A 9,790-nucleotide genomic window follows, 5' to 3' on the forward strand; every position below is an offset into this window, starting at 1 on the left:
AATCGTCTGTGTTTAAACGTGAACGCAAACCAAAACTGTGACTCAGGGCTCAAAGCAATGGTAACAAATGCTTTCGTCAAATCAATCACTGAGTACCAGACATTAGTGGGTTTTATGTTGTTCAAAAGAGTGTAGGGATCTGGCACGTTTGGAGCTCGCGGAATCACAGCTCGGTTCACAGCTTGTAAATCATTTACTAACCGCCACCCGGAAGTAGCTTTTTTCACAGGCAGAATTGGTGTGTTGCAGGGTGAGTCAGGACAATCAACTAAAACCCCTTGTTTTATCAAACTGTCTATCATTTCTGAAATACCTTCCTCAGCTTCCGGCTTCAAAGGATATTGTTTGACAAACGGTCTATAAGAGCTTTTAGGTTTAATGGTAACAGGTGTGGCAGTACGTAACAACCCGATATCACCATCTTTCCCTGTACTCCAAAGTTCAGAAGGTAACTCTTCTAACTCTTTTTCCTGCTCCTCTGTCAGCAAACACACTTTGTCCTGCAATGATCACAAAGAGGGCTGCAAATGAGTTGTGGCTGCTCCCACTGTTACCCAATTCAGTGCCTTCTTGTACAGACCGTGTCTCTGGTGGAAAAACACACCGTCCCCCCCTAACTCATTCTGCACCCAACCTTTTAAGGCCCTCTCCCCCAACTCCACTAACGCACCGACGTCCGTCCAGTGCGTCTTAGGGGCCTTAGCAAGACCAATATGGGGCAGGGAATGACCTCTGTACACTCTGTCCAGTTGCTCATCCCCTTTTACTGTGACCCCCACATTTCCCAATTTATCCCAGTACAGTGAGGTCAAAGTCAGTCGGTAGTTGGGATACCGAAAAAAAGTTTCCTCATATGCAGGGTCTGGCCCTGCTTCGAAATTTGAGTGTGTAAACACGCGCATGTCACCCTCCCCTTGAACTTCATTACCTGGCCTAGTTATACTAGCTGCTTCTCTCCTCAGTTCGGCAGTGATAGCTGCTGGGCCTTTTGTAACAGGGTCAATGCTATACCAAAACCGTGGCCTGTTTTTATCTTCAATCACAAAGATACAATCAGACTGAGCTTTTCGGAAAACCACAACCCCTTTGTCAGTTGGCATGATTCCAAGTTGCAATGCTGCCATGCCATCTCGACCTAGGAGGCCACCATTTTCAACATTACTGAAAAAACAGTTACTGGATCAGTTAGTTTTGTTTTTTCTGTCAATCTCTCCGACACATGATGTCCTGAAGCTGACACTACTGATAGTTCTTGTTTTGTCAACCGACTACTGTCAGGCAACTCTTTTTTCTTCAACACAGTTTTGCAAGCTCCTGAATCACACAAATAGGTACACTTTTCTCCCCTCACCAGCAGAGTCACAAAAGGTTTGTCATCCCACTCAGCTAACATTACTTCAACAGATTCCAAATTTAGCACTTCTCCTTGCAATAGAACCTCTGATCCCTCCACTTTCTCAGAATCATAGTCAGCATCTTCAGTTTTTGTTTTCTGTTCTGTATGTGTGTGTGTGATTGCATGACCTGATTCTGCAGGGGAAGCTGGTCAGAAGTCCTGCTCCTCATCCTTCTCTCTGTCATCATGTTCTCTTTTCTCTCTACGACCGCCTCCACGGCCCCCGCGTCCTCTCCTGCCCCGTCCACCGCCTTGACCTCCGCCCCGCCTGGTGCCCGCAGCTGGAATGAGACTTCTGCATTCTCTGGCGATGTGGCCTCTTTTCCCACAGCGATAGCAAATAATTTCCTTCCTGCGGGACTCAGAAGAGAAAAAGCAACCATCATCATTCTCACCGTCATTATAAAACACCTCTACTTTTTTATGTTTCTTATCTACATTTTCCAGAACTTTTTCAGCGTGTTTAGCATGTGCGAGAATAACCCTTCTCTGCTCTCCTTCCCATCCGACCAAATGTTTTTTTATCCAATTTGCAATCTGTGGTTTTAAACCCCTCCGAAGGCAGGATGTTAACTGCGACTCGTAGCGTGGATTAACCCCATCTCCGATTCGCGGCTCCAGCCCACTGTGTCCATGAAATGCTTCCGTGAGCCTGGCAGCATATTGTGCTACTGTCTCTTTCTCCTCTTGTACCACAGTATCAATTTCAGCCCAATCATTTCTCCGGCCAAATGTTTCCCGAAGAGTATCTGCCATTTGGTTCAGCTGTGGACCAAGCCCGAGTGTTCTATCTCGGTCCCACAGGAGCGGCTCACCGTTTTGCCCCATAGGTCTCCAAACAACATTTACAGTCGCCCAATCAGTAGTCAAACTTTGCATGAGACAGTCATTTCTTCCCCGTTCTTCTCACCTCACAAAGGAATCCGTGGGGCTCCCGACCCTCTCCAGCCCGCAAGAGCCTTTATCTCTGAACATAGCAGGAAAAGGATTTTGTAACCTATGTCATGCACTCTACTCCGCTCCGGCTTGGAAAGAGGGCCGAGAAGCACATCCAGGAATCCGGCTCGAAGGACCAAAATGATAGGTAAAAATTACCAAATAAACTGAGGTTGGTTAAAGTCCAGCGTCTCTTTAATCCAAACCAAACATATATTGTAGACACGGAGAGTACGCAAAAGTCTCCATGGAGAATTCTGACAAGACAAAGGAAAGTCACTAGTATATATTGACGGCCTTGATGCCCTGGGGAGGCACCTCTAGTTGTTTACAGATTCCTTCTAACAGACCTAGACAAAGCTTTACAGAGCTCTCGGTTCACATGATGACCATGATGTCCATATGTCTATTATAGTGTTCCCCTCAAGGCCCTGCCGCCAAACATATACATACATATGACCATACCTACTTAACTAATACATGAATTTTTCTATCAGTTTCTATCAATTCCAATGTTATTCCACTCAAACTAGTCACTTTTCATCATATTTGATCCAGACTCACACCGAATGCGTGATTCTGCTAGCAGAGTCACGGCACACACAGCATATGCTTTTTTATATGTTTCTGTCAATTTCAATGTTATTCCACTCAAACTTGTCACTTTTCATCATATTCGATCCAGACTCACACCAAATGCGTGATTGTATTAGCAGAGTCAAGGCACACACAGCATATGCTTTTTTATATGTTTCTGTCAATTTCAATGTTATTCCACTCAAACTAGTCACTTTTCATCATATTCGATCCAGACTCACACCGAATGCGTGATTGTATTAGCAGAGTCAAGGCACACACAGCATATGCTTTTTTATATGTTTCTATCAATTTCAATGTTATTCCACTCAAACTAGTCACTTTTCATCATATTCGATCCAGACTCACACCCAGTGGCGGATCTACCGGGGTGGCATGGGGTGGCAGCTGCCACCCTAAAATAATGCCTTGCCTCCCCTGCTGCCACCCCACTTGGCAGCAACGAATTCAAAGAAAAGTTATGGCCAACTTGACTTTTACGAGCGCGAATCTCTGATGTCCTACTGCACCGAATGCAGCACGAGAGCGTCAGAGCGGCACTACTGGACCTTTTCTTTGTTTATTTTATTTTTAAACTGTGTGGCGCGAAGCAGAGGAGCAAGGGGAGAAGACACGGGAGTAAAGAGGTAAATACCGATTAATTATCGAATGATGAAAGTACAGTCCTAGTATAACGTTAGTTGTAAGTTAGTTAGTTAGTGTAACTTGTACAGTTGCTATGTTGCTTTTAAGATGAAAAAATCTAGTTGAAGAAGGTTATTTTGTACATGTAACCGTTACATTAATTTTGGCTATCGTCTAATTTAAGCTAACATTGATTAACGTTAAACGTCTGTGAATCCAGCAGAAATGAAGAGGAAAGGTAACATACACAGTTTTTTCGGACCGAAGAGAAAAGCCAAAGAGATTGAAAATGAACAATTGAGCAAGGTAGACGGAGGACATGAGGTGAAAGGAGAGAGAAAAGATGAGGAAGGAGAGAGAGGAGAGGACGAGGTGGAGAGAGAGGGAAAGGAGATGGAAGGAAAGAAAGAAGACAGAGACGAGTTGAAAGGAGAGAGGGAAGGGCAACAGAAACGCGACAGAGTTCAAGGCCAAGGTGACCAGGGACAGGAGGAGGTGACAGAACACAGCGGAGATTATATGGAGGGAGTGCACCACCAAGATGAGGACGGAGAAAATAAGAGAGAAGATGAAGTACAGGGCTCAGAAAGAGAAAGGGAAAGGAGTGAACCATCACCAGCTATCTCCAGTCGAGCTGGTCCACATGGTATGAAATAAGATTATGCATAAGATAAGTTACAGCAGCAAGTGGACAGTAAATAGAGTAAAAAAAACTCAGTAATAGAAAATACTGTATTAAAATAATAACCATGACACAATTTACATTATTTACAAGAGAAAATGTTGGTATTGATTAGTAATATACCACAAGTTAAACTCCATAACTAAGTATTAGCTATTATATGCTAATTAATGCCTTATAAAATTTTGCTATAAGAGACATTGCTTAGACTTCTTCAAATAAATATAAATATTCTTGTTAGTCTAAATATGAATAATTGGGGAACTTGTAAATGTGAAAGTGTAATTAGATGGGGACAGAATTTTAATATTTTGTTTGAAATGTATTTTAGATTGCCAAAATTAAACACATGAATCAAAAAATACTCTAAATGTTACTGTGTGTTTACACAATCTGAAAGTTATAACTAATCAATGACAGTTCCAAATTTATTTTGTATTTTCTAGTTCTTATATTTTAAGACTAGTTCATATGTAGTGCAGTTTTAATCTTTTCTCCCCTCCATCTTCTAGACATATCTAAGTCCAGGTGTGAGGTGCCTATGCAACCACAGCGAGGCAGCTTCCCCAAGACCCTCCAAGGAGGAGCCAGAAGAAGCTTTCAAAGTGACTGGTACAAAACTTACCCCTGGCTAGAATATTCGCAATCAAACAATTCAGCTTACTGCTTTGCATGTAGGCATTTTTCCCTACCTGATGCTCCAAGGACAGTTTTCACCTCATTTGAAGGCTACTGCAACTGGAAAAAGGCAACCATGAAAGACAGTGGTTTCCATTCTCATGCCAGATCTGAAGGTCACATAAATGCCATGTTTGCTTGGAGAGAGAACAAAAAAAATTTGGATAAAAATAGCTCAATGTTTGGGTTAATGGATGAGCAAAACAAAAAGCAAGTTGCTGAAAATCAGTACTATGTCAAAACACTTGCTGAAATCTTGATTCTGACAGCAACTGAAAACATAGTTCAGCGGGGTCACAGGGAGTCTGTTGACTCAGAAAAAAGAGGTGTTTTTCAGTCTATGTTAGACTTGGTGGGTAACCATAACCCCATTATTAAAAAAAGACTTGAACAACAAGCTAAGAATGCAAAATACACCAGTAAAACAATACAGAACGAAATACTGGAATGCTTGGCTTCTATGGTTAAAGAAGAAATCATCCAGGAAGTTAAAATGAGCAAGCAGTTTTCGGTTATTGTTGATGAAACTAAAGATGCTCAGAAAAAAGAGCAAATGTCATTTGTTCTGCGATATTTTTACAATGGTGTGGTTCATGAGAGCTTTCTGGAATTTGAAGTGGCAGAACACCTGCATGCTGCTGCCTTAAGTGAAAAAATTATATGCTTTCTTGAAAAGCATGGGCTAGAGTACAAGAATAACCTTGCAGGCCAGGGCTACGATGGTGCGGCAGTAATGCGTGGGACACATGCAGGTGTCCAGGCAAAAATAAAAGAAGTGGCCAAACATGCCTTCTACATTCACTGCAGTGCACACTGCTTGAACCTAGTCATAGTTGACGCTGTAAAAAGTGTGGCAGATGCAGGAAACTTCTTTTCATTATTAGAGCAAATGTATGTGTTTATGTCTGGGTCTTATGTGCATAACAAATGGCTGGAAGTGCAACGAGAGATGTTTGATGGCCCACCAAGAGAACTCCAACAGCTGAGTGATACACGCTGGGCCTGTAGACACATAGCATGTCGCAATGTTATGGACAGGTTGCCAGCAATAGTACAAGTGCTTGAAGAGATTGCATCTGAGAACCATCCACAAAGAGCTGTTGAAGCAAGATGGATATTGGCCCAGATTGATCTGAATTTTGCTGGCTCTCTTGTTCTGTTCAGAAAGGTCCTGAGTGACTCCAAATTTTTATCAGACATGCTCCAGTCTAAAACAGTAGACTATGCTAAGGCTGTTGAACTTATTGAAGCACTCAAAGAGACACTGGTCCAGTACCGTAGTGAAGCCTCTTTTGATGAAATGTGGAGTGAAACACTTGATTTATGTCAACGAAGTAACATTGATACGACTCAGCGAAAATCAAAGAGGCCAAGACAGACAACAAAGGTGCTTCAAGATACTGTCATCCACTCCACCTTGGGACAGCATGTAGTTCCAGATAGCAAACACACTTTTTGTGTCTCTGTGTACTATCCAGTTCTGGATAACATGATTGGAGAAATAGGAAGACGATTTTCCAACACAAATTGTGATATTATGCAGGGTGTTCAGGCACTAAATCCATCAAGTCCAACTTTTCTGAGAGAGGATGCTGTACTGTTATTGGCTGAAGCTTATGACTCCAATATTGAGGATCTCAAACACGAGTTACATCAGACGAGGAGAGTACTTGATAGAAAAAAGGGGGAAAATGAGAGTCCTACCACTCTAATGGAGTTCACTCGGTTTTTGGACCCATACCAGGATGTTTTTTATGAGTTGTTCAGATTGTGTAAAATAGCAGTTGTTTTACCTGTGAGCAGTGCATCCTGTGAACGAAGTTTCTCATCTCTTAGGCTCATTAAGACTTATTTGCGGTCTACTATGACAGAGAAGAGACTATCTAGTTTGGCTGTACTCAGCATTGAATCAAAACGCACAAAAGCATTAGATCTAGATAAATTTGTAAAACGTTTTGCTGAGCAGCATGGAAATCGCCGCATTCAACTGTTATAGACATGACATTGGATAGTGACTATTAAATGTCTCTTTCTTTGTTTTACAGTGGTGGGAAAAAAGTGTTCAGACACCCTTAAATATGTCCCCAGTCTCAACTTTTATGGAACCTACTTTATGTTTTTAATGTCTTTAAAATTTATTTAGAGTTTAGCTATGACTGTACTAAAATAAATTGTACTTAAAGACTTAAGAATGATTCTTAATGCAATGTTCAAAATGCATGGGCCCAAAAACTTTTTCACTGTATGTATAAAACTGTCCAGGAACAGTCTACTCACAAAAGTTCTTTGTACATTTTATGACTGGGAGCAAGGTTTATTTTCATGTGACTCCTTTCCAGGTTTGTGGAGATTTTAATTTAACATACTCTTTTGTAATGTTCTGTATTTGATATGATTTTATTGGTAAAAACCTCATTTGTCAAAAGTATGCTCTGAGTAACCATTAAAAGTCATGTCCAGTCCTTGTTTGAATACTGTTTATTTCCATAGTTGACCCAGGGCCATCAGTGACATGAGGTAATCAGATGTAGCAATACTAATTTTAGTACAGCGTACTGCATAGATCGTCATGGGTAAGTTTTACTTTGGATAGTTACTTATACAAATGCATCCTGCAATGCTACCACTCTGACACAGTTTTATTCTTCCTTTCACACATATGTCATTCATCACCAGTGTCCTACCTTAATGCTTTTCATGTGATAATGACCCACATACAGCAGTGTCATCAAAGTTCTTTCTCTCATTCAGTTGACTGTTTCATATGAAACACTGATTGCATGAGATTAAGTTTGTATGAGTTTGTAAATAGTAGCCCATGCCATTATATCCACATATGAGACATGTTTTTGAGTTATGTATAAAGTCCTGCAAGCAGAAGTGTTTGTGTAAATTATGTCTACTATTGTCTTATCAACTGTGATTTAATTCATTGCCACCCCTCGAAAATTCCTGCCCCCCTTTTGCCACCCCATAAATATTTTTCTAGATCCGCCCCTGCTCACACCGAATGCGTGATTGTATTAGCAGAGTCATGGCACACAACAACATGTGTTTTTTCATGTCTCTCTGTCAATTTCGCTGCTATGCCACAAAAACTAGTCACTTTTCACCAGAATCGATGCAGACTCATCCCAAATGCTTAATTCTACTAGCAGAGTGATGGCACACACAACAGTTGCAGGAAAATCAATTTCACTGCTGTTCCACACAAACTAGTAATTTTTCATTAGATTTGAGCCAGAATCATCCCAAATCAGTAATTTTATGACCATATTCATCCCACAGAGCCTTTCCACTGTCATTAATAAAATATGAGTGGATTTTCATCACCTCTGAGTGAAAAACATCCAAAATCACTGATTCTATGGCAGGCAATCGGCAGGAATAGCAACAAGACTGAAAATCAGTTTTCCACGAGTAAGGGTAATGAGAAAAAAAAATGCTACTGTTAAAATAATCAAAATTTAGGATTGTAAATCAATTAAAGACCATTTCATTCTATGATTCATTCTCATTTCATCTTCCACTATTAATGCTTTTCAGTTCATGAATTAGCTTGAAAATGACTTAACACCGCCATCCACAGGCGTTATGCCACTTAGTCATTATTATGAGATAGTAAGTCATTATTATGAGATAGTAAGTCATTATTATGAGATTCTATAATAGAAATAAATATTTAATCACGGTGGTCCGACCTGTCTGACGTTTCTGCTGGCTTTATTGTATGTACTGTGTTGCTTTGCTAGTGTCTGTAGTTTGTTTTGTATAAATGAAGCTTGAGATGCGCGTGGCTGCTGCGTCGCTTCATCTAGAGATTCGAGGTCTCGCTTATTTTCGCCGCGTGACCGCGGTTCTCAGCAGAAATAGACAGGGGACATGATAGAAAGATCGGGCTGCCAGTGGCAGAAACGCCGCAGCAGACACGCTTCCAGTGTGGACGCTACAAGCCTGCGCGACGCAGCAGTTCAGCGATGCACAGGCACTGCTGAGGTTCACGCATCCGGTGTGTCCCAGGGGTACACCCTCACACACACTGAAAAACCCGAACCCTTTTCCACTCTTAATCGTTACCCACCCATACACAGCAAAACTTAACCACCCTTCAGTTGAGATCATATCTCAGCTCCCGCTGCATTCTCCATCAGCGGTGCCGGTGACACGGCGCAGCTAGCGTAAAAATATATGTGAAGTTTGCGGACGTAATAGCTAAGTCTGTCCGTGGAAAAATTAACGGATTCAATCAACGATGTCTTAGTTACAACAAGATTGAGCTAGCAAAGCAGTTTTGTGTTTATATGTGAGGTATTTATTCAGTCTGGGAAACGCCATGATTTCTAGAAAGCATTAGCCCAAGTTGGACGCTCGACTGCATCACTGAAGCACACCCTCTCTGTAATATTGTTTAATTAAGAATGTGATATTCTATCGTCATAAGCCGACACAACAAAGCTCAGAACAAATAAGCCTACAGGGCCATAAGCATCAAAGAGCTCAACACCACAACGAAGTGCACAGACATTTTTTTAAGGATACTAGCCCATTCTGTGACAACTTTATGACAACAACCTCAATCGATCAAGCTCAACAATATGGCTAATGCACGGACCAGAACCACCAAGACAGGGTGATAAAAAATGCTTTCACTCACCAGCAGACGGCTCAGAAAAGGACAGCATGGCGGTTTTTCCTCTTGGCAAACTTCACCACGTTGAACCCGCGGTTAATTTTACCAGCAGTTTGAGTGATGACAGTACCACCGTGGCTGGTGGGCTCCGAGGCGCTTTAATTCCAGTTTCTCCGCCAAATAAAGGGTTTATGACGTGTGCTCAAGTATGAAATCCACTTTAATTTTTCCAAGTTAGCTGGTGTTA

General features: G+C 41.5%; 1 long non-coding RNA gene across 3 annotated transcripts; it reads left to right on the top strand.

Annotated features, from left to right (window-relative positions):
- The first annotated feature begins 3,320 nt into the window (after positions 1-3,320).
- LOC137192022 (uncharacterized) lies at positions 3,321-7,375 on the top strand. 3 transcript variants are annotated; one of them, XR_010930486.1, is made up of 3 exons: positions 3,321-3,555; positions 3,774-4,199; positions 4,748-7,375. It is a non-coding gene; the product is annotated as an uncharacterized lncRNA (long non-coding RNA). The 3 variants fall into 3 exon arrangements; XR_010930487.1 differs by having other exon boundaries at positions 3,777-4,199; XR_010930485.1 differs by lacking the exon at positions 3,321-3,555 and having other exon boundaries at positions 3,562-4,199.
- The last annotated feature ends 2,415 nt before the right edge of the window (positions 7,376-9,790 follow it).

This window comes from Thunnus thynnus, chromosome 10 (genome assembly GCF_963924715.1).
Source record: "Thunnus thynnus chromosome 10, fThuThy2.1, whole genome shotgun sequence".
NCBI classification, from domain to species: Eukaryota; Metazoa; Chordata; class Actinopteri; order Scombriformes; family Scombridae; genus Thunnus; species Thunnus thynnus.